Raw genomic sequence first — 27054 nt, 5'->3', positions numbered from 1 at the left:
CATAGTCGGTTTCCTAAAAAAAACCAAAAACCACTAAACAAAAAAACCAACAACCCTGGGGTTTCATATAAAAACAATCTGGGTAGTTTTTAATGTACTTAATATTAAAATCATAGAGATCTGCACATTTTAAGTGGTTAATAAAAATCTGCACTCCTGCCACTTGACATGATACTCCTTGCTCCAAAGGGGGAATACTTTTAAATAATATCACTTATAGTACTAATACATATATATAATACTTATAGTACTAATCTTCATCTTGATGATCAGCCCTCTCAGGCAGAGAAAATGTAATAATAAACAGATTGGACTGAATTCCTTCAGAGGCAAGAAAACCATCTCAAATTGGTCTTCAATTAGGTGATAGAATTTTTCACAAAGGACTCCTGGCCCTCCTGTAAGTTTTGTCCAGCATGTTATTTAGTCTGCCTGAGAGCGTGGTGACTCTGCAACTGTCACAGAGATTTATCTTTAAATGTTTCTAAAGCCTTTCTTAACTTTCCCTCTTTTTTTGCTTTTTTGATGAAGTAAAGGTCTTCAAGCTTGAGGGCTGATTTTTTTTCAACGATTGCTCTGCAGTCCCAAATGAGGAACTAGGCTAAATCTACTGCTTCAATTTGTTTAATTGATGGAAGATGGGGTGTGTGGATTTTCTCAGCTGAGTCTAATGAAACAAGCATTCACTTTAAAGAGAATATCTTCTACTGCAGAATGTAAGTCTGCAAGGGAGGAGACCATAATTTTCTTCTTAGCTCCTGAAATGGTCTGTAATGGGATGCTGGCCAAATCATCTCATTTCAGTGTTTCAGGACTCAGGCAAATGACTTCCACTGAATTTTGATGGGGTGATTAAAGAAGCCACCAGCTTCAGCTGGCTGTCTCCAGCCCTGCAACAAAGCCTATCACAAAGTATGCCAATACTTCAGCCATGCCTGTGCCTGCCTTAGCAGGACAGACTGCAGGGAAGATTGATTAGTGCTGATGCTCAGCTGCAGCCAGGAGGGACGAGGCGCAGAGTGTTCCTCTCCCCTTGCCAACAGAGCGTGTGCCTGGCTGTGAGACCAGGCTCTGGATGGAGAACTGGGCTTGGTGCAGTCCTGAGTCTTCCTTGCAAGATTAAAGAGGAGAAATTTGTCTGTAAAATAATATTTTGTGTTAATTACTTTGCTTGTACAATGACGGAGGATCTATGAATAGGAAATTGTACATAAAGAATTAACTGCCTATTTTTGTTAAATCAATATTTAATTTCCATTGATTTTTTCCTTCTCCTTCACTTAAGAATCAAAGATATTTTTAGCTCTAAAGAAAACTTTAGTTTTTACACTTTAATATTTTAAACTAATCACATGTGATTGATTTTTTATTTTAGGCTGAATTCCTCAGTGACTTCAGTAGTGATTTCTCCTTCACATTGAAGATACAAGCCAGCCATGTGTAAAAATAAAAGTTTTGTACATGAGATACATTTGAAATAAAGACAAGAATTTAGAAAGCATCTATGTGGAAGGACTTAAATTAACCAGAGCTAAGAGGGGGAAAACCTCCATAGACTTTTCTTGTAAGTGAAGCTATCAAAAGAACCCAAAGGCTTTCAATCTCCTATGGTACATTTTATTAGGCCACAAAATAATATAGTCTGGTACATAATAACTCTTTTAAGCAGGGAAATGGTTTGCAACCATTGTATGAAACAAATTAAAGAACATCCTGGAGAAAAAAAAAGCAACAAACAGCCCCTCCACAACACATCTTTTCAAGCTGGGTCATTCCAGACCAAAAGGCTGCACAGTGTAGCTCAGAGGCCAGGACCTATGTACAAATACAGTCTTCTTCTCAGCTTCCTGTGCTCACCAGATTTTAAACAAAATATGTAGTGTACAATACATGTGCTGATACGTGAAGAAGAACACTCTGTGTGGCTCCAGTGTCTGTCACACCCAATCAGTGCTTGCAACTAGGCTGCACTTCCAGGATCCCTCACTGGAGATATCCCACAGCTGTCTGGACACAATCCTGTGCTCTGTGCTGTAGGATGACCCTGCTGGAGTGGGGAAGTGGGACTAGATGACCCCCTGCAGTCGCTTACAACATGGCCCATTCTGTGAGTCTGTGATCAATTACCCTTTCAGGTTACTGCCTGAGATGAACTGTGACTTCATGGTATCTGCTAGGGCATGATTGCTGTTTCTCTCTTAGGTTAAGCGTTGTACAATTTATCAACTTGTATATATTTTCTTTTGGATAAGGTGAATAAGTTTTCTATTTCTGATCTTGTGAGTCAATGCTCAAGAAGATATGTCATTTTCTCAAAACCTTGATGTCCCTGTTTGACTAGGCTGGGTCAGGGCTCATTAGGCTTCCTTTGCTATGCTAGGTTTCCACCTGAAGACCATGCTTCCAGTCTATCTGTATTTCCCAGAACTGGTTTTACTTGACTACCTGCAACACCTCTAAGACTGGAAAAGTTGTCCAGTTCTGTAGATCCATTTGAGCATTTTGGAACTCATGCAAGCAGCACTGTTAAAGTACTCTGTGGAAACTCTGTGGAGAGTAGATTTAAAAGTTTTCAGTTAGTCAGTGCCACACTAAGTAAAAGAAATTAGTTAAGCTTCTGCTGCAGATGTTTCTACCCTCTGGCATTTTTGGTATGAATATAGACTTAGCGTTATCAAATAAATCAAGATGAGGCTGTAATTTTTCTTTTTTTCTTGTATTTTTGTTGCTCTAGTTGAGATATTAAGAAGCTGAGTCATCTGCCTTTTTCTTCAATAATAATCCTGATCAGAATTGCTGGTTTTCTGTGGAATTTGAAAGCCCTGTCACCTTGCTTGTCTTTCCTCATAATTGTAAGTATTGATATTAACGTTGTCATGGACTCATTAGATATGTAATAGATGCATATAAACAGATACCTAGATAGATATGAATAGGTGGATCTAGTGCTAGATTTTTATCTAGACTCTAGGAGGGCTTGCTAGCCAGAAGTAGTCATGGATCATGAATTTTATTATGTCTAGATACTGTAGAACAAAAAGGTACAGTCCCTTTTCCCCTACAGTTCCAAAGTTTTCTAAGTATGTGTAAGGTCAGGGCAACAGATGAACTAGGCACTAAAAAAGAGGATTTAAAAAAATAACTCAGGATACAAGCTTTGCTCTGGAAGTCAAGGATTTCAGTATTGTTAAACTTGCAGTCACCATGACAAAAAAGGATAATAAACAGCTTTGCTGATGTTAGGAGAAGTAAATCTGAGGAGTTTGGATAAAAAGATCAAAGTTTGTAAGGGTTTTGTTGATTTGGGTTTTTTCTTAAGCCAAATGTTAGTGAAGCTGACTTCTCAAACTGACTGGAAGTGAGACCAGACATTTCAGCAATGACTTAGGCTTCAATAGGTAAAGTGAAGATATCTGCAAAGGGTCTTGATGGTGAACACCCTCAGCTTATCTTTGTTAGAAAAGAGAAAAAGAGTGGTGTCTCAAGAGGGGTCACAGAGTTGCTGTGGTGGACTGAGAAAATATCCTGCCCATCAGAGGGCCAAACAATGTGGGAAAGGAGCAGTTCCTTCTAAGCATCTTCTGGAAGATAGACAATTTTATTTCTCTTTTTAAGAGTGTTCTTCACCAGTGCATCCAGTCCCTGTGAAGAATTTTGACCTATTTAGAATAGTTTTTTCTACCACTAGCTCCTAACAAACGTCCAAGATAGCTGGAACAAATCCCAGCAAAAGGTTGAGAATAATCAGTTTGTTTCTACAGACCCTGTCAAGTACAGAAAATGCCTGTGTGAGCTTTTTTGAGCTCAAAATGTCTCCACTGAAATATCCTTTTTTCTGTCATGGATGCTTGTAGCCTTACCCATTTTGATTCTGACACTTCAATGTTTGACAAAAGCGTTTATCTGAGCTGTTTGGATCTTTCTTAACAAGAGGGTAGTACGTGGACCAGGGGATTGCTTGAGGTCTCTGCAGATTCTGTGACTCAAAGTTTCTCTGAAAAATATGGGGCGGAGGGGGGGATGTGGGACGGTTGTAGTGTGAAAATACAAGAAAGGAATTTGTGAGGAGGCCCCCAAGCCCTATGTGAGATCTAAAAGTTAAACTCTGAGTGAGGGAGAAAGAAAAAGCATGAGTTAATAAATAATGCTAAGTGTTCGGCAGAGAATGGTTTTACAAGGCTAAACAGAACAAGGAAACCCAGAAGTGAAGCAGGGGGGGCAAGGGGTATAATTCATACAAATAAGCTGGATGGTAGCTTCAAGAGAAAGGTAAAACCTTTCTAAAATCTAATGATGTGTAAATACCACCTGCATTAATTATGCGGCACTATTAAATGTTAAAAATCTGAAGCCCGGAGCTAGAATAATTAATCTGCCCTTGTGATTGCCTTGGAAGGGAGAGAAAGTTACTGTTCCAGCAAGCTAAAGTTACAAATAAAGAAAGAGGGAAGCTCTTTGTTTTCCAGCTCTGCTTTTGACAACAGATAGTTTCCCAGGGTAGTTTGCTGAAAGTCTAGGGAATAGAGATACTATCCTTTAATTTTTCTTAATTTTTTTTTTTCCTGAAGAACCTGAGTAATTTCAGCCTGAAATCCCCAACTAAGAGCCGGCAATTGTATTGTTGTTATAGATCTGATGAGCTGGGCTCCACACTCTCCAAAAAACTTCCCCACAAAAAAACCCAACTCCTACATTTACAGTATTCCATCACATCATGAAGGATGTGCTATATTAAGTATATGTGGAAACAACATATACTCGTTATATACAACAAAACATATTTCTGGTTTTGTTGCTGGCCTAAAGAGCTTGCTTTTCTGTAATGTAATTTCTTCAAGCAGGGTCTTTTAAGCTGTGGATGCCAAAATGACATTTCAACTCAGAGTCAGCTGTTTAGAGTCTGTCTTCCTGTCCTAAATTTTCAGAAGATCAGAACAAGTGGCTTTGGACATGGAGGCACTATTTGATGGAATAAATACAGTGTCACCAAGAATCAAAGGAAAAATCACTTAATTATTCAAGACATGTATGAATGAATGTACCACAATGAGAGATCTTCTGGTTATCCTACTTTTAATGGGAGACAGAGAGAGAGACAAGCCCTGACTGATACACTTGTCATTTCCTAAAACTGATGTTATTTTATGAGATATAATCATATTGTAAATAAGATGTGGCTTGGTTTTAAGTAGAAAAACTCTGGTTTAGGCTGTTTGGCCTTTCACTGAATCTAATATTTTTGTTTTCAGGTATAGGTGCTCAGGAAACACAAAAGCTAAAATATGGAAATGTGTTAATAAAGATATGGAAATGTTCTTTGTCCAGCTTATTTCAAATAAATAATAAAAAATTGCCTGACAGAGAGAAAATCTATCTTCCATCTGCACCATGTTGGTACTTCTGTCTATAGACAGATTTATAAAATCTGTCTTTGTATGTTTTAAACAACAAGAAAGTTGTAAACCTTTTGGGAAAAAAAAACCCAAATCAAGAATCCAGTGGGAAATTATCTTGCAACTATAGTCTACCTTTGACAACTTGGAAACATTGAAATTTTCTAGTGTCCTGTTATATGAAGTAGACCTGACTATTTTTTTCCTTTTTTTTTAATGGGAATGACATTTTCTGATAAAGCATTTTCCTTTTTTTTTTTCATTGTGGGAGGAATTGAAAATTAAATATTGATTCACTGTAAGAATAGATAGAAATAAACAATGGGGCCTAGAATAGGTATCAGGCTTCTATTGCAGGGGGTTAATGCAATTACTTTTATTCTGAGGCAAATCTGTAGGGAACTAAGTCTAGCTGTCCAGGTTCACATTAATAGACATTAATAGCAGTTTTCATGGATTAGTTCTGTAAAAAGTATATTGTTACCTTGTTACCCAGAATTAGGGATGGTGTATAGAAACACTAAAGACATATTTTTTCTTTTTTTTCTGAGTGAAGCCTCTTTAATTATGTACTGCTGAGGATTTATTTTCTACCTTTATCATTTTGTTCGTATATGCCATTTCCCCCCCACCCCCCTTGACTCATTTACCTATAATCTCTAGAAGTATATTTTGCATCAAATAAATTGTGTCTGTAAGAATCTGTGCACATTTATACTGAAATGTTGAAGCTATTCATACTACAGGGGACTTAATAAATATTGATGACAAAATCAGTTTAAAATGTATTCTTTTTATTAATTTCTTACTCTGAAATGGATTTGATCTCCCTCAAAAATCTCCCGACAGTTATGGAAGTTTCCCTTTGGTTCCACATCCCTTGGTTGTGGGTGGCTATACTGTTAATATGTTTTTAATGTGACATTTTATTTTCAAAATGACCATTTGAGTGTGAAATGGTAATTTCTAAAATGTTTAGACATATAGATTTTTGACCTTGAGAAGAAAAACTTAGAACAAGACTGGTATGTAATTATTGAGGAAAATATAGACGGAAAGAAAATGTTTTATTTCAAGTCTGTATTGCAAGCAGACTATTCCTTGAAAAATGTGAGTTGTCTTGTCTGGCCTCCTCAATCTCTTTGCATGGTCACTATCTAGATAGCTACTTTTTTTCAAGATTACATTTCTATGACCAACCTGGAGTGTGTTGGGCTTCCCCACCCACTTTGATTGTTGGATCATTTGAATATCTATGAGAAATTCTGCTTCATATTTTTATTCTCATTATTCATGTTTTTATTCCTTTTCATAAGGAATATGAAGCTACCTCTTTCATGTTATAGGGCCTCCAACAGGAGAGACTGAGGGAGTCTCTACTCCTCTGCATATCTCCTAAACCATTACTATGTTTTCATAAAAACTGACTGTCCTTGAGCTAAAGTCCTTCTGTTTAGAGCTGAGACACATTTAAACTAAGTTATCACATACTAGTGGCTGAGCCATGGCCAATTCATTTCTTATTCTTGTACTGTTCCACCTTGCATGGAATAATTGAAGATTAATTCAGTTAGAGAGAAAAAGAACCAGAAGAGCAGTCTGGGATGCTACTCAAGGGATTTAAGTAAAGAGATAGCAAGTGAGAACACTTAGTTTCCAGTCACTGATCAAAATAAATTGTAAATATTTTAGAATAAATTGACCAGCCTGAGAGTAAAAGATGGAGAGTAGCCTACTAAGCTCAGTGAGTTCCTCAGCAGCTGAGGCACCCTGCATGGAAAGTTATATTCCCTGAGGCAGAGGAGAGAAATAAATTTGAGCCATATCTGCTGTAGGTGAGTGCTCTTGAGTAAAAAGTGAGGGACTATTTCTTCTCATGTCTCGTTTTGGGAGGGTTTGCCAAATGAATTTCTTCATTTCCATTTCTTTCCTTTGCTAAACTTACCTGAAATTAAATTGAAATGCTTGGTCTTAGAATCACTTGAAGACATAGTCCAGTTTTAAATTTTTACAGTCTTTTTGTTTTGTTTTGTTTTTATTTTATGGGAAATAAATACTTATGTGATCAGTTTTTTTTTTCCAGCCAACTCCCCAGAAAAATAGTTTTCACACAGACCACATTCCTTACTGGTTTTGCTCCTTCTACTGTAAAGTTTATTTCTTGGTATTCTTATGTAGTCAGGCTTTTACCAAAGTTCACTAACTCAACCCATACTACTAAAAAAATGATGTATTAAACAATGCTCTTGTTAATTTTTCAACAACTTAGTAAACGGATCAAGTGATTTCAATAATGTTTGTCTTGGATCTCTTCCAAATGAATCATTACTCTTTCTAAGGCAGCATTAGAAAAAAATGAACAATTGTGGGAATGAAAAAACTTTTACGTGGTGCTGGGGTAGATGAATACTTCAGGCAATTAGGATATCAGTTGATATCCTACATCATTAGTGCAATAAATCTTTGCACTGATTAAACTTTCTCAGTTAACTCTTCAATATGCAAGGGATTTTTGAAAGATTCAGTCAGAATTAAAAGCATTACACCACTAGAGGTTGTTGAGCAAATGGTGATTCATGTGAGGATGGTCAAAAATCATTAAGGTCAAGGCTGGACTCTGTGCTAGATATTTTTTAGGCCTTTCAGCATGTGTCTCTTATACATCAGTCACTCCATTCTTCAGCACTTCTATTGCAGTCCAGCCCTGAGCAGAAACATCAAAATAGTTGGAGATATAATATTACATTTTCATTGAAAATGCATACTATGATAGTTTTAATATATACATGAGAATTTTGTGCCAAGTTATCACTGAAATTCAGTTCAAAGTAGTTTTTTGTTTTTTTTAATTAAAACACAGTTATGTATTTTTATTTGTACAGTTAGTACTACAGATCACAGTTTTAGTTGAGATTGAGAAACATAACATGTACTGGGAGTTGATGTTTCTATAGCATGAGGAAATACATTTATAAATATTATAAAACAAAGCTGTTACCACTGAAGAGTGGATACCTAGCAAACACTAAACTGATTCCTTTGATACAACGCATCCATTCTAAGTAAACAGAGCCTCCCTATGAGGAGAATTTTGCAGATGCATAAACAAGTGCTCAGTCTGATGCTCAGTGATTAATATTATCTTCAATAAATCTGTCTTCCAGCTGGCATGGAATGTCAATGCTGTCTTCAACTGATAAATGCCTGTCTTCAGTGCAGGTAACAGGGCTTGACTCACTGTAATTCTTCTTCCCTGGTAAAGCTGGGAAAGGGCTTCATCTTGCTGTTCTCATATGCTACTTCCATCATGTGCAAGAGATTATGTGCAGATTTTGGGCTTACAGGGATAGAGCTGATATGTCCTTTTTGCCTCTGTGGATGAAAGCAAAACCTTCAGGGCAAATTCATCCCTTGACTTTCAACACTAAGGTATGCTGATCTTGGAATAAAATACACACTCTGGAAAACTATAGAAAGGGAAGGTACCCCAATGGTTTAAAAAGAAATCTCAAAAATTCATATCACTGTTGGGTGATGATTGCAGTCATAAATAAAAGCAGATGTGAGTCATCTCCTTACCAAATTCTATGCACCATAAGACAGTTGCTCTATAGTTCTCTGAAAACGATGCCAAATTCATTGTTCTAAGATCTATTAATTTACTTCTTATTGCACCAATGTTCAAACAAGTAATTGTATATTGTGCTACAGACACAGAGTAATCAGATAATAATAACTCCAGTAATTTGTTCCAAATCCTAAAGACATATACTGCAGTGTGATTAAACACACTTATAAATAAAACCTTCAGTTTAGAGAGCAAAAATGCTTGTGCAGTCATATCTTTCAAAAAATTATAAAGTGTCTATTTTAAATTTAACTTGACCAAAAGGATATTTTCAGATTTTAATTTTCAGGGGATTTCCTGGAATAAACTCACTGGCCAAACTTTGCATACTTGCACAAATTAACCTTCTTGACTTCAACACAAAATGACTAAAATTGTTTTGCTATTCCTCTCTGGGCCAGCATATAGTGTACATGACTTTTAAAATATGTTTCATTCAATGCAAATATATCTAAAGATCAGATTTCTTATTTCAGGCATTGCACAAGCAGTCACACTGTGCCTCTGTTTATTGGAAAACTAAATTCATAGATGGAAAGGAGTCAAAATAAATGCACAGAAGGATTCATTTGACCTCACAATGTGAATATAATTAACTCTATGTACATCCCCTAATAGCATTCCCCTATTTTCTGTTTGTTGAACCTTGGGTAAAATTTTAACTTTGTTCCTGCAGTTGCTCATTTAGATTACTTTCAGCATGCAAGTGGCCTCAATAATTTTGTTGGAATACTGAAAGGCATATCAGGTGGCATCTTGATCCAGGATCTTGTCTTGCATCATGGAAATCTGATTTAATGGAAAGCACCAATGATTTAAAGACTGTCAGCACAAGCTGGTAAAAGCAGCATTGCAAAGTTAAACAGGTGGTGAGAATAAACAAAATAAGGTCTACTATGTTGGTGTTAAACTAAAAATGCATGAAAAAACACTGATAAGATAGAAAATTCCCTACCTCTACAGGGGACATATCCCAAAAAGGACAGATTTATGCACACAAGGTGTAGATGGAACATTTGTGCCTAAATTCCAGGCTGCAAAAGATAGTAATCTTTTTAACTCACTGGTGAGTCACCCAGATATTATATAAAATGTGAGCAGCAGCATCAGAGGATAACACTGCTCATGAGTGAAGTCATGACTAGTCTGGCTTGTCCCTAGGTGCCTAAAATGTCATGCCTGTCGAAGATATTCAGGACTCTATTAAGCAATTTATATTTGTTTGTCTTTAAATAATCTTCCATTTTTTCTTTATCTGCAGCTCTCTGTGTTCAGATTTTTTTTGTAGTAGCTTAGAGAATTTAAACATTAGGAGTTAGAATTTGGAAATAGGAGATCCAGTTTGCCAGTGATTGCAGTGCAGTGATTAGGCTAACTAGATGAGCTAAAATTTTCTTGTATCACATCAGTCTTCTTCCACAGCCTGTGTTACACTTTCACCTGGATAGTTTCCTCCTCCCCTCTCAGCAATATGTCTCCATTTTCCCAGCTAACCATATGTGCCATGCAGAGGGACACTCCCCTCTGATATACTGTTGGACAAAGTTGTACCCATGCTGTCATGCTGTCACTGAAATGCTTAAATTTGCAAATCTGGGTTGTCTCTTTAATCACCAGTTAATTTTTGTCCTTGTAATGTGGAGCTGAAATAGCATGAGCTTTGGCGCAGGAAATTTACATGTAGAAGCATATTAAATCTGTGGCTAAGGGCATGAGGTCAATCAAGTGCCATGATGTATTTTAGCGCTAAGAAGTAGATCCTAGGAAGAATATCTTCTCAACCCTTCTCAACTACTAATTGTGCCAGTGAGAAATCCATCACATTTTATTTGTGTATTAGAATTTAAAAAAAAAGTTTAGGGAGAGATGAGCACCTCTGACATAACAATATTCTGAATGCATCTCTGCCTGGAGCTAACTAGTTAAGAGCAGCCTCATGAGGACTGTTTTTTCTCATTACCCTACTCTGATTTGTTTGATAATAAGTTAAATTAATTTTTTCCTAAGTTATGTCTCTTTTGCCCGGGATGGAAATTGCTCACTGATCACTCCCTGTCCTTATCTTGCCCCATGAGCCTTCCGTTATGTTTTTTTCTCCCCTGTGCAGTTTAGGAGAGGAGTGATAGAGCAGCTTTGGTGGGTAATTTTCATCCAGCCAGGGTCAGACCACCACAATGAGTTATCCAAAAGAGATGACTGTATGTCAAAACAGAATAGAAAATACTACACACATTATGCATACATATATTCATATATTGTAATCTACAGTATGTTCTCCTCTCATTGATTTCACTGTGTCAATGTGTGTGTTTATATGCATATATATAGCTGGCAAGCAAAAGTGAGTTCGAATGCTGAACTACCTGGGGCACTTACATACAAGCCATCTTTTTGTGAAGTCAAAAGTAACAGGAATAGGCACATATCATTGTCCCTGTAACAGTTCAAACTCAAGGATATTCAATTACTTAGTGACAACTGATGATTAGATTAGATATGTCCAGCAGAAAACTAAGGGTGAGAGAGGTTTTCATAGAAAAATAAATGCTCAGAAGCAATTTAATTTCTAATTATTTTTCCTGAATTATTATTTTTTCCTTGTCTGAAAACAGGGTCCTATGCATTATGGGAGGAATCAGTGATTACCATCATTTATTATCCGCTGAGAAATGGGCCTCCTTTTCCTTGAAAAAACAATTATAGAAAAGGTTACTTTCATTCTCTGATGGAAAGAGGAGATCTGAAAAGATCATCTAGGTGAATGCAGGACAACCATAGAAGCTAAATAACATCAGGAAGAAGGCCAATAGCTTTAGTGCTTTGTGGTTTAATGAAAAACCAGCAGCAGGATGTTAAAGCTCTCTATAATGTTTCTCAAAGAGAGCAGTAAATATGAGCCATCTGAACCTTGACTGAAACAGCAGAAAAAGAGAATTTTAAAAGGCTCTGATTTTAATAAATATACCCATTTTCAAAGACCAAGTATTCCAAGCTGCCAACTATATAACTGGTTCTAAAGATGAACTGGTTCTAAAGATGAAATTACTGTAATTTCTAGTTTAAGAATAATAATACAATAACACAAATAATACTTTAACAGTTTTCATACCCTCTCAGAGTTTGAGTAGCATTACTAAGTGTCTGCCAAGGCAGTCAGGGTGCCATGTGCGCTGTTTCTATTTCTTCTTGGCGAGGCAGTGACCAGACAGTACAGAAACACCACAGCAGTCTTATTTTCATACTAATTCACTGTCATTCTGATTTTATAGGTAAATCTTGCATCTAATGCCTGAGATAATAAGACATAAATATTTCTAAAAGGAGACTTTTATTTGTGGATTATAAAACAAATAATTTCTCCTGGATTGCCTAACTAAGTGCCAGCTACAGCCAATATAAAATATAATAGTGCCAGCTACAGCCAATACAAGTTCTCTCAAGATTTCATTTTCATATTTGAAACCCCAATGAATATGACAGGAATGAAAAAGAATGCTGGAAGGAAGTCAGAATAGAAGTGTCACTGACACTTTCATGTTTAAATACCTTGACTGAGTAAATAAGTCAGTTAAAGAAACCTTTGAGGTCCCAGGCCCATGAGCTTCTCAACAGACCACCCTGAGAGGACAGGTTCAACAATGAGGTGATCCAGTGATACACAAGAGCAACAGGGATACTCTTCCAGGATGATCTTTATGGTCTCTTCCAACCCAAGCTATTCTATGATTCTGATTCCATGACTGTGAAACTCAAACATGGTGGGACACACAAAATTCAGGCAGACTCACTCCCACCTTACGTGCCTGAACTTCTGTGAGTATGTGAGCCTTGGCTGCAGATTAGATTATCTGTGTAGAGTAAGGTGATGCTTTTGTGCAGCAATGCTACCATACCTTACTGATCAAAGGAAAGACTATAAAAGTGATGTAGTCAGCAATGCAGGTATTATATTACCAGCAAAACGGGTATGTTGGCTCTGCAAAATATCACAATCACATTTCAATAGAACCATGCAGGTGATGAATACATGGTTTTTGAATCATATTCTGGTACACACAGGTACATCATAACTCATTAGGCATCTTTATCCTAAATTTATTTTTAGCTTGCAGTGAGGAGTAATCTCTGCCATTGGCAGTTATCCACAAACAAGAGTTCCTAAGAAATATTTTAAGAATTTTGTTAGCTAATGAAGCTGATTTTCCGTATGTTCTTTGCATTCTTTGATCTCTAGAAGGTGTTCTGTCTTTGGAAAATATGTCTATGGTGAACAAAAATTAAATTCTGTAAAAATGATATTTTATCTATATTAAAATATATTAGAACACCTTAATAGACACTAAGTGCTCCAACCTACCACACAAAACTTGTCATTTGACAATTTCTGTCTCAAAAATTCTGCTCTCATGTGGAACCACTGGGGTCTGAGGGCCCACCATGAATTCTTTGGAAATGAAAATTATTCTCTTAATTTGCTCTGATAAAACAAGATACTTTGTTTTTATTGAAGTTTACAGTCCATAAAGTATTTGCAATAGTAGATACCTGTAGTTGTGACTTCCAAAAGCGTTCATTGCTTTATGCACTTGTTCATCAGCCAGTGAGAGTTTTACAGATGGCAGCAGAATGAGAACATCAAAAAATGTTTCCTCCAACTTGTATTTCTTTTGAAAATCCCCAATACACACATAATGGCAGCCTTCTAAAAGGCTTCTGAATTCCCAGATAACTTATTCTGCAATATTTATATCATTGTGTGACACCATTCCCCTGCATTTCTACCTCTAGCCAAATAAATGAGCACACATTGTGCTTTAATCATGATGCCAGTTTTCTGTTTGAAATGAACACCTGTTAACTTTGCACATCGAGGAAAACAACAACACAGAACTTTGTTTATTTATCAATCTATGTACTTTCCCCAGAGATGCACAAAAAATTTCAAAAATCTCCCCTGCTACTTGGATGGCATTATTAAAACCATGGAACACAAAGGCTGGGAAACCTGTAGTATTGTAATACACACTTAACAAAGGAAATGCTTTGAAGGAATGCCCTATCTGAAAATCCTGTTACTAATTTTATCAAGTATACTCAGATCAAACGTTTGCATTTTATATGAAATATACACTTCAGCATCTAGTCTTGGCTCTCCAGTACAAGAGAGATATAGTCTTACTGGACTTAGTCCAGCGAAAGGCCACTTAGACTATTATGGGATGGGAACATCTCACCTGTGAGTAAAGGCTGAGAGCTGGGACTGCTCAGTAGGGAACAGAGAAAAATCAGGGGAATCCCATCCATACACACAACCATCTGAAGGCAAGGAGCATGGACAGGCCCTTTTCAGTGGTACCCAGTGACAGGGCCAAAGGCAGCAGCACAAATGGAAACCCAAGAGATTCCCTCTGTACATCAGGAAACACTCTTGTCACTATCAGGATGACCGAGAACTGGTACAGGTTGGCTGGAGAAGCTGTGGAGTCTCCATCCTTGGAGATAGTAAAAAACTCCGGTCACGGTCACGAGTTACTGACTCAGTGCGTCCCTGCCCGTGCAGGAGAGCTGGACCTGGGTGCTTCTAGAACTTCCTTACAGCTTAAACCAGTCTGTGATTCTGTGATTCTGTAATGAAAGCCAGGGAAAATATATAAGTGCATTTGTTCTTTTTAACCTGTACAGTTTTTGTCTGGCCGTGTACATTAGCCGTTTGCTCAGGTAACAGTATTCTCTGTCTCAGATCCAGTTGTCTGGAACCTCTGCTCAGATCTCCTGTAGCTCTGGCAACAATGCTGGTTTGATAGTCCCTCAGACATGACCACTCATTGGCTATATCTGAACCTTTAGAAACTACAGACCTGTTTCTCTGCTGACTCCCTTTTTGTCACTAGATCAATGTCCAATACTAGAATGAAAATACTGGTATTTCCATTTTACATAATATTAAAGAAGAAAAAAAACATATTTTGTGTATTCATTACTCACATATTTTCCCCTTAAGATTTCAAACAACTCTTCTAAAACTGATATTCCACAGAATTGCAGTGGAAAGGGATTGATTCTCTTATTAATTAAGACAGAGTGTTTCCCAGTAGCTTTTCCTTGTTCAGATTTTCTTTTACTACTTCTGCAGCAGCTGCTCCCTATGTCAGTCTTCTTCCTTGACTGAATCTGCCCACAGCCTGAACACTTTCATTTGACACAAGTAATTTAATCTCTAATGTCTCTCCCCCAGAAAAATCTACAGTAATGCATTGTTTTTTTGTCTTGCTTTAGGCTTCATGGTAGTAGCAAAATTTATAAGGCATTATTTATCTCTGATTTTTTTTTTCCATTTTAGAACTATATTAGAATCTAAAAACTCTGTTGTAAGCAAAAAAATCTAAATGTATATTTTATTTTCTCAGTCTTACTGTTGTGGTATCACATAGCAAAAGACTTGGCAAAATTTGCTTGATTGGAGACATATTATTGAAGTCCAAAAGTCAATGGACAGATAATTAGGAATGTGTACTAGACATAAGTGTTAGAAATAAACCAGAGTAAAAAAATTTAGAAAACTTTGAGGCTACCCTTTAAAGTTTTGCCCTCTCTACATAGAAGATACAAGTTGGCTTTCATTTATGCTTTAACTTTAATACTCTGCTGTCATTCATACATCAGGAATCACTGTGAAGTAGAAGTCTACAGCAGGGAACATTTCCACATTTCTGTCAATAGTTTGCAGAAACACATAGAGAAATACACAGTCCTAATAGCTCTGTTCAGAATACACACTTAATATCAACAAGTTACCCTAAAGCATTTCAAGCAAGGCGTCAATATCTGTCTTGTTTTTTAAACACTAAGCATTTGAAGATCAGAATTAAAATAAAAATATTTTATCATCTTTCTCTCTTGATTTATATGGAGAATCACATCTCAGATCGCATATTGATTCTGTCTAGCCATCAACAGCTGTAAAATGAATATTCTCATGCCTCCCAGAATCTGAGTATCAGTATTAACTGTTTCACAGAAACACTGAGATTCTCACAAAGAGCTTGAATATCCCAGCTAAATTGAGACATACCTGTATTTAGGAAATGGAACAGCAAGTATAAGGAACTATTACATTATCACTGGATGTGTTCTATGCTTAGTTTAACTTATATGCAAAATCCAATGCTGTTGAGAGATGCAATAGGGTAATCAGTCTTGTTCTCTCAAGGCTACTCTAATCACAGCCTGATACAAATATAAGAAGACCAGAATGTTTTGTCTTGACAGTAGTTCATGCAATCACAGAAATTCACATGATTCATAAAAATAAACAATTTTAAATTACAAGATTATTTTGCAGAAATCACTGCTGATGAATTGAAATGCCTTTTCCAAGTGAAACTCATCAGCAAGGTAATCATCTTGCAAGGAAAAAATTCTTTCCATACAGCTAGAGATGTGCCCCATCTCTGGCTTTATGAAGCCTAACTTAAGCATTGATACATCTACCCACTATCCTTGAATAGATAATTCAACTAGATTCTTAGCACAGTTTTCAAAAAGTAACATCTCATGTATGAAATTGCAGATATTGTACAAGCTATTAATTCTGAGAATGAAGTGTGGAGAATGAAGATGTGTTCTAGAGGTCTCATGCTATTCATGAGACCTTCATCGTTGTCTATGTCAAACATACAGTCACATTGTGTAGCTTTGGTTCATAGTGGAGAAGCATAAAAAGCGTCTTTGGTGCTGGGATACTGAGAGCAGGCAGGTGGTCTGTTCTATCTTGTCTGACTGAGACAACACCATAGATCAGAATGTAAAATGTAATCCAGACTATATTCTTTTCGATAGAAGCAAGGAAATATCTGAACAGATACTTCCTCTTTGATCCATGGCCATAGTTAGGGTATTGTCTCCCTCTGCTTTCTCCCCAGTCTACACTGCTCTGGTGCAGTCCTACCTCAAATTCTGTGTGTAATTTTTGGTTCTTCAGTATAAGGAGAACACCAAAATATTTGAGTGCTTCCAGAGGAGGGCAACAAAGATGGTGCAAGATCTTGAGGATATGATTTAAGAGGAGTGACAGAGGTAATTTAGTTTACTCAGCCTGAGGAAGAGAAGGTTGAGGGTGACTGATTGCAGCTATTAACTTTGTCAAACAGGCAGGTGGAGCAGAGGTATGCTGAGCTCCACTCTCTGGTGACCAGAGACAGGACAAGAGGTAACAGAATTGAGTGTCTGGACAGTGCTCTTAGTCATAGGGTTTAGTTTTAGGTGAGAAACAGGGAGTTGGACTTGATGATCCTTATGGGTCCCTTCTAATTAGAGATATTCTGTGATTCTAGATCCTTCTAGATCTGTATTGCAAGCATTACAGACTTTCTGAAACACAGGAGACTAGTTTGGGAAAGACAATACTACGATGCTTCTTGATCTCTGTTAAATCTTCATAGAATTAACTAATGGTATTTCAGGCTGCAGTACAATGAATAACACTCTCTTCCATCTCCTTTAGTATTCAATGAACTTCACACTGATAGTTATTAATTTCTGGATAAATGTCAGCTGCTTTCATGGATGACTTTATTCACAAGTGACTGTAGAAGCTGTCATGACAAAATAATATTATCAATTATCCAGTCCTAGCTAATGAATTTGATTAATCCTTCAGCATGAAAGTTTATTGAGCACTGATTCAGAAGTGAAGGTAGAGAATACCAGAACTTATCTGTACTTTAATGTCAACTCCTGTCTGTAAAGCATCTCCTTGTAAAACTGTGTGGATATTTCTTTTCGTTTGGCTGCTTTCAGCTTTTTCTTTTGTAGCACTAGATAATCTATGTCAAATTTATCCTGGATAGAAAATAAATTTTCCTGGGTTGGCATGGATAAAAGGAAACATTACTTAAAATTGACCTTCAGTTTGTGATGGATATGGTTCATGGTTGAAGCTTTTATTTAGCATCTTTCATGATACTTCCCAGGCATGGCTAGATTTGCTGACTTGTTAGTAAGTGGGACTAAAAAAGAGATTGTTTTTGGTGTATGCAAGTAATTCAGATCTTTTAGTCTTTTAGAACATTTGGAATCTGGATCATCCCTCTCATGGTTTTATTAGCCTACTTTTTTCTTCTTAATGTTTTGTTATACAAATGCTAACAACTTCCATGATAATGGACCTCAGCAAGAATGATCTACTTTTCTGATGCAGTGAAGGACCTGTTGTTCATCTTCTTCACTGAAGCATTTCCCATTTGTGCATTGTCACATAGCATATTACATTTAATCAGCACTTTGCAAGACCCTTGTCCTTTCAAGTACTTTTTTCTTATGACAGATGATGTTTTCTGCCTCATTTGTTATAGATCCACTTAGAATCTTTCAGTGAATTTCTAGAATTTGTTTTTCTTCTCAATGTCATTACTGTTTCACATCTTTGACATAAAACCATCCAACAGCTTCTATTATAAACATTCTATAACATTTCCAGTGTTACTGGATCTATAAGATCTCACATGTAGTCACCAATGATATTCATTCTTTAGCCTGACAAATTTAATATTTGTACTTTAATCCTGAAATGAAAAATAAAGATACTGTAAAGAAGACCAAGGGAAAAAAAGTAAAAAAAACCACCAGCACCATGTGAATGACAGCGGTGGCAGCAGATATGAAAATTAAAATGATACTTATGTGGAAAGGTCATTGCATAAAACGTAGTAGACATACAGGTAAACTGGTATCATGCACATTTTACTACTTCTAATGGTACAATTCATTTCCTCAGCTTGTGGACTAAATGACTTAGTTGACCTTTACAATAGACAAAAATCAAAAGAGAACAGATTGTGAATGTGTGTATCAGCTGAAATTTCAAAACCTGTGTACAATATATCATAATGGGTCATCAATTCTACACCAAGAATGGGAAGAAATACAGGGTTTTTTTCCATTTGTTCTCATCTAAAATTAATTTTCATTTTAAAATCCAACAGATAAAATTTTAAAGTTGTATTAGGAACACAGACCAAGATATTTTATACAGATTGTTATTTATCTTCATTTCCATTTTAGAGTACTCTAGTTCTGATGAATCTTTGTAATTTAGAAAGCCAAAATTATGTGCAAAAACAAAGCCTGATGACACAGTCAAGTCAAACTTTTAATCAGGAAATAAACCTACAGAACCAAATACTTTGAATCACACGATCCTGATAGCCAAAAAAAAACCACCTGGCCTGGACCTCTCCATGTGGCATTTGGAGTAATTCTTTAGGCAGACTAAGTCTAAATGTAATCCAGTGTACAATAATTTGATCAGGTTTCTTTGTCCCCAAGAAATAGTGCTCTCCACTGAAAGTTCAGTTTTAAACAAAGCCCAGAATTTGGGAATTTCTCAAAAAGGCATTAGTCCTGCCCTCAGGATTTACTTCATGCATTACTATGTGCCAGTATCCAGAATTACCCACAAATTGATGCAAAAACGAATTTGTGTGAAAGAACTTTATGGAGGCCAGAAATGGTGACAGACCCAAGTTAGGGAAGCCTGGCTAGTTACAATGCAGCAGTTTCTCCTTTCCCATAGAAAAAAAAAAGTGACTCTATTTGCCAGTTCTGGACAATTTACTCTTCTGTCATTGAACATGTAATAAAGACTAGATAATTACCAGAAAAGTTCAGAGAAAATTAATTTCAGGCTTTAACTTCCCATTTGTTCTGAGGCTGGTATTTAATGGAAAGAAGTAGGGGAGACTATAACAAATGCAAGGTGGTAGGAAACCTGATCTCATTTTAATGAAAGATACTATTGGAAAAAGTAAGGGATGCAAGCAAAAATGGGATGATCCTCTCAGACAAACAGCTACTAGAATGTGGCTTCTTTGGCCTCAAAGCAAGTCCAAGAGTAGGACACATCCATACACAACTTGTTGCTTTGTCTAGACATTTTGTGAGGCTACCAGGACTGAGGGAAAAATGGTTATCTAAACAAAGAAAATATTGGTACAAGAACAAGGCATATAGAAACCACATACTTAGATTGAAAATGAAAAAATATATATTCCTAGCCACTAGAGGTGAGAGATTATGGAGTTGCCTTCCAGTATAAATAATATGATAGACTTTTGTACATTTATTGTGATGACTAGATAGGTAGATTCTGCTGGATCTCATTTGCAGTATTGGTCAGGCTTCAATCAAACTGCAACAAAATGACATGTGGCAACAGGTTTTCCCTCAAAAAAACACCCCATTTTGATTTGCCTAAAGAGGACTGGTTGAAAAACTAAATGTTCTCCCTAGTCAATATGTCATGCATTGGATTGTTTTTATTGCAAATCCAGAGCAGTCAGAAATAATGAAGGTCTCAGAATTTATTTATGGTTTCTGATAGACATGTGCAAGCAAATGTCAAAGCATTCAATCTCAACTCCTAAGAACACTGGAATAAGAAAAATAATTAATAGTATAAATGTCCTGCTCTTTGTAACTGGAGTGTAAGTTGAAGCTGTGACTCTTAGACTTCCAATCCAGCACAAAAGAGAGCTGCAAAAGGAAGACAGATTGAAAGACAGCAAGTATTAGAATTTAGTAGTTCTGTGGTGGTTATTGCATTTATCCACTTACAGGCAAGAAACACTAAGAGTGAACAATTTTCCAAAACACATAATTCTGCACACCTTCTACAGGAGCTTATGTAACAGCACAATTGCAGTACATTCTCTGTATTATTTTTATGCTGGTGGGGACACAAACTGTGCTGCTGGAACAATAAATGCCACTAACTGTCCAGAAAGCCTACATTCCTACTGGCCTCTTCACTATAAATTCCAGCAATATCCTAATTTGGCTTCACTGCATTTTGAAGCTGAAAATTTCCCCCAACAGAAGCCTCAGGAATAGGCAACAGTTGTATGGACTAACAAGGCAAAGAAAATCTTTCCCTTTTCCAAGCTTTCATTCTTGTCATTGCCCTTTCACTCCATTTACTACTGAATTTTAAGATGCACTACTTCATCCTGAACATGGGAAAGAAGGTTCCTCTGCATGGGCAGGGCAGCAGGCCGTGCTCTCCTAGCCTGCAACGGACATTATTTGCAGAAGTGAATATCTAGGAAGCAAGTTGTTGTAGATAGTGAAATAAAGAGATCTTTTTATTCTCCATCCTGTGTGTTGGGAGGATTTTAAGCATTGATATCGGTAGACTTATAAATTCATTTAGGCTAGAAAAGATTATCAAATCCTGCCATTAATCTAGGACTGTCAAGTCTACCACTAGAACATGTCCCTTAGCATTCTTTAAATACTTCCAGAGATCACTTCCCTGGGCAGCTGTTGGAACACAGTTCGTGTTAATTGGGAGTGGGGCTGTAGCTGAGCCTCATCCCCAATGGGCACAGCTGTGAAATGCAGGTGAGCAGCATTGACAGCAATGAGCCATGGAGTGCTCAGGGGCACTGACCAACCACCAAAGGGAACAGAGGGCACACAGGTGCAATGCATGAACAAGAAGAGGTATAAAAGGCTGGGCTAAAGAAAAAGAAGGGCAGATGCTTATGGCCTTCTGAAGTGATGTGATTCTGTATGGGTTGAAGCCTTCTGAAATTGTGGGATGATACTCTGTGTATGTGGCTGTCTATACTGTGACATATGCTGTGACAGGCAGCCTGTTCCAGTTCTATACAATCCTTTTGGTGAAGACATTTTTTCTAATATCCAGTCTAAACCTCTCCTGATACCACATAAAGTTGTTCTTTCTTATCTCATCTGCTGTGATCTGGCAAAAGAGAACAACCCTGACCTCACTACCACAGCCTTTCATGTAGTTGTAGAAAGAGATGGGGTCCTGCTTGAGCCTCCTGTTCCTCCAAACCACCCCAGGTCCCTCAGCTGGTCCTCATAACACTTGTTCTCTAGACCTCTCACCAGCTCTCCTGCTCTTCTATCACATCATATAATGTGTAGGATAGATGGTATGACAAGGAAAGGTGACTTGCATGGGATGTGTTCTGCTGGAGCATTCTCATCTGTGTTGTTTAATAAAGTTGCCTGTAGGTAACCTACCTGTTCAATGTCTTCTGTCCATTGCAATAGCAACTAGGGGCAATGTCTCACCTTGCTTCAATGTTTTGAACAACCATCTTCTGTGATTTTGATCTACTGAATTATATCTGAATACAGTTTATTTGCAATTCCAGTAAAAACTTTGTTACATTTTTCTCTTCACTCTGATTCTGCAAGGCTTTTTATTATCCTTCCAATGCTTCTCATTGAATTGAAGCTCAAAAATCTTCTTTATCTTATTTCATTATGAGGCACAATGTGCTCTGCAGCATTCCAGTTAAAATGATTGCAATAAGAAAGGTCACTACTAAAGGAGTTATGTAGTAAGTGTTGTGTGAGATTAAAGGTAAACCATACATGGTAAAAAAATCACTCAAACATTGGATCAAAAAGAATTCAGATGGCCCAGGACAACTTCTTCCAGTGAGTATTTATGCATTGTAGCATAAAAACCAATTAATCTCATCATATCCTCACTAATCTGCTAAGCCTGTAGCCAGAACTACTGACTCCTGCTCCTATGTTCTTGCATGGGATGCTGTGAACAAGACACTGATATGAAAAGGGTAGAGAACACAAGGATGACACTAGTTTGATAGGAATGCTGACAAAAGCAGGAATTTTGAGAATGATCATATCTATACTGAATAAGAGTCAATAAAAATGGGGCTTTTGCAGAAAGGGTAAACATGGATGGACTGTTGGGAAGGAGAATGGCACGGAAAAGGAGGAGACCTTTGAGTCAGGTTCAGGCCAGTGGGACATTTATTATGGTGCCTGTGGATATGTGTTGTCAATTTTTTCACTTGCATGTTGTATGGTTATGGAAAGCTTGTTTATCGAAAGCTTGTCTTTGATGAGAAGTTTGATACGCTGTGGAAGAATACTTGAGAGCTCAGGAGAGAAGTGAGGGAGACAGAGGCAGAGAATATTCTGGATGAGTCGTCTTCCAGAACAGGCTATATATATTTAATGATTGGATTACACAGAGTGCAGCATGGAAAAAGCTTATGTAAAGCAATTTAAAATGCAATATACATTGAAATTTGCTTAGCAAAATGGTCTATGCAAAAGTGTATGGTCAGTGGTGTCTGCTGAATTTTGTTTAGTTTATATTGTAGCAAGTCATGACAATATTCAGGTCTGATTTATTTGCTTAGAGGAGTACCAATTTTTGGTGAGTATCATCTTCAGAATGATGAAGGTGGTTTTATGAGTGCTCTTTTCAGATCAAATGCACTGGAGTATCAGTAAATCATTATTTTTGGGGAGCAAGTTTTCCTGAGGCAAGTATGCTGATCTTTGGTTGTCCTATTTAATAATGCATAGCAACACAGATCACAGCGTTCGTGCTCACAATGAACACCTAAACAAGTATACTCCACACTTTCATGCAGTGCACAAAACAGCATCCTTGAGATTACTTGCATAAAACAACACACCCACTGTGTACTAAAAAGAATTCACACATGCAATCAATGCAGGATGTAAAAATACAGCTACCACTGGGAAAAAAAATTCCACAGGCCAGCTACTTCATCTTTGACAATTCACCTTGATATTCAGAGGAAACTTATAAAATACTTTCAAAAGACAAACTTCGGAACTAAGACTCATAATCCTACCAGATAGTTAAAGTCATAGACCCAACACAGACCCAAAGAAATATTGTTTTGTCAATAAAACAAATAACATTTCTTCCTTCTCTTCCAATCCTGAAGTAATTTCTCAATGTTTCTTATGATTCTTTTTCTAGACTGGGACCTAATGATCCTGTCACCTATTTTCTTGCAAGGTGATGCTCTGCTCCACTTGTGCTTATCAGACAATGGAAGCTCTTGCTTCCCATCTGGAGGAAAGGCTCATATTTTTTACAAACTCTGTCAGCTGGTCTAAGAAAAGACATTATTTCTTTTTCTCATCCTCAGAATATTCTAATCTTTTCATATTTTTATTCTCTCCTGGCTTGATCCTTGCTCTGGAAACACCTTTCAACTTCTTATAATGAAATATCTGTAACAGGAATTCATGCCCATGAGCCTGGTCATAGCAGTGTCCTCCAGAAGCTCTGAGCTTTGCTGATACCTGATTTAGTGCTGTGCCTTTTACACTTGTTTAGAAACCAAATCTTTGAATGGAGTACCAAAAAATACAGTACCAGCATGCCTGCCAGCTTATCACTGACATGAACATACCTCAGAGTAGCTAGAGCCCTCTTTTTTCACTCTAAACATGAAAAAATATGTTAGTATCTTTCCTTTCTTGACTGTGACTCTGAATCCCAGATGACTTAATTTATCATTAGTTCTTATTTTCCTGATACCTCTCTATGGGGAGAGGCCAAAATAATAAATTCTTCACTGGTTCAGGAATCTTTAGACAGAGAGATCATTACAGAATTAGAGCTTTGGGCCATGAGTTTTACAACGACCTTTTAGTACAAGCACCTCTGCAAAGACCCACAGTGGAGGACAGATTGCCTAGGACAGAACTGCTCAGAGATTTAATGGTTTTTACAGTGGCTGCCAGCTTAATGAAAACGTGCTGGTTGATAAACATCTGCCAAGAAAAGCTTGTAAGATACAAACACAACTCTGTGAACCTCCAAAAACATTAAGGCAGCAAATGCAGAGCATGTCTGTATTTCATAGTCAGAGGGCATTTTTCAAAGGGAATATTGGATGGAATATTAGTGCTTTCCATCAGTGGTGCTGTCAGCCAGGATTATTAGCACTTTGATCTGTATGCAATTATGACTACAGATTTAATCAAGGGAATTTTTCTGCAGTAAGTGTGCTGAAAGTTGATTCTTTCTGTATGCATATAGTATGGAAGGTCCTTCTACTAAATCTCTCATCTATTAGGGCTTTACCTAATGATGGTAACTGTTACATAACTCACTCTGAAGTGTGAAATACAAACAATGTTATGTCGAGACATAGGGTGAGGATATAACACAACCTTCCTTTTCATAACTCAGGAGAGATGCTGGAGCTGGGAAGGCAGCCTGATCTGCTCCCTGTGTAACAATGAGCACAGCAAAGGAAAGGCAATGGGTAATAGTAGTAGGCAACTATTTCCCGAGGGGCAGAGGAGCCCATTTACTGACCTGGTGTGCCCCCTAGAGAGGAGTGTTGCTTATCAGGGGCTTGTGTCCCTGAGACTGAGGTCTCATACAGTCCACTGATTATGTGCTGCTGATGTTTCATGTGGGCACCAGGAATAGCACCCTGACAACTATCAAGGATCACAGGGCCCTGAGGGCAGCAGTAAGAGACTCTGGAACACAGGCAGATTTTCCATCAATCCTCCCAATCAAAGGGAAATGGGTTTGAGGGGACTAGTTGAATCTGGCAGGTCAACAAATGGTTACAGGACTGGTGCCACAGCCAGGGTTTCAACTACTTAGATCATGGGACTCATTTTGAGAAACCTCTTCTCTGTGGGGCTGATGGGGTTCATCCGTCAGAGAAGATCAAATGTTATCTTCAGTCACAGGCTTGCCAAGCTGGTCAAGAGGGCTTAAAACTAAAGCTACCAAGGAAGCAGAACCTCAATTCATAGTGGGCACCTGCTACAGGATGCCTGCCCAGAAAAACTGAGTGTATGAGGCCCTCTATGGGCAGACAGGAGCCCTGTGTCCATGTTCTCAAGCCCTGATCCTAAGGCAGGACTTCAACCACCCCAACATGTGTTGGAGGGACAACACAGCAAAGCATAAGCAGGACTTTTGAGTTTGAGGACTTTTGACTGTGCCTTTTTGTCCAGATATAGGTTAGTCATGAACAGCCTTACTCTCCAAGTCAGAAGCCACTTAAAAATCCTTCTTGCTGCTTGCCAAAGGATTTTGATTATTGCCTGCCAGAAGAGATTATTGTCTAGTGAGACTGCATTTAGTGTCACCACACCCCCAAACAGCCCTGGGACGGAAAAAATTTCATTCCCAAGAACTCTGTAATTCCACTTCAGTAAGACTTGATGACAGTTGTCAGCTCATCCCATGTCAAGGCTGCTGGTTGCCCTCCATTTGTGAGTTTACTCAGTGACAATGATTGTTAGGAAAAGAGTAAGTTAATTCTATCTACCAAGATAACTAAAATATATTATTATCATTATTATTAATATTAATCATAATAAAGCAATTACATTTATTTTGCTAAATATTTAACCACAAATAACTAGTCCAATAAATTGCAATGGAAAGATGTTTTATTAAATGGTGTTTCTGTCCCAATATTAGCGGTATTCATTTGTTAGCTCAGTATCTCTCTACAGTGGTATTTTTGAACTTTTTAAAGCAAGGATGGTGAATGCCAGTCAGATTCCTCTGCTCTCCAAGCACTTTCCCACAGAGAATGCATCTTACAGAAATGGTCAGAGGCTCTCTCAGCTTCTCAGAGTAAGGGAAGTTATTTCAGCAGATTCTCTCCAATGCTACTCTTTGGATCTCAGCCTTCTGTAAAGAGTAAGTTCAGTTGTAAGTGCATTAAAAATTTAGGTGCCTGAAAGGCTCTGGAAACATAACCAGTGCAACACTGGGAGTGGGCTATGAGGAAGCATTCTCTGAGAGCAGAATTTTTCTATTATACAAAATGGCTATTGGACATAGTATAGTTTCAACACCCCAAGATTCCTTTCTCTTCCAATTGCTGAAACTTGAATGAAGCAATATTTTCAGCACTGGACTTTACTTTCTCTATCTAGGATGAAGACATAATGCAGAACAAGCAGAGAGTGATGAAATGAAACCTGACACATAACATTCTACCAGAGAACAAGGTGTTTAGGGGTGCAATATCCAACTAATTTGTACGACTCAAGGGATCCACCAACAATTATTCTTAGTATTTGTAAGGCTGGTCCTCTTCTGGAGATCTCCAAGGAGAAGAGCCAGAATATTGTTACTTGATTTTAGAAGGGAGAATAGTTATTATTGGCAAGGTGAAGTGTATCGTATCACAGATAATGGAAGAGCCTGGTTGG

This window comes from Geospiza fortis, unplaced genomic scaffold, assembly GCF_000277835.1.
Source record: "Geospiza fortis unplaced genomic scaffold, GeoFor_1.0 scaffold53, whole genome shotgun sequence".
NCBI lineage: Eukaryota > Metazoa > Chordata > Aves > Passeriformes > Thraupidae > Geospiza > Geospiza fortis.
The sequence above is the reverse complement of the archived record's forward strand: the minus strand, read 5'-3'. Positions refer to the sequence as shown.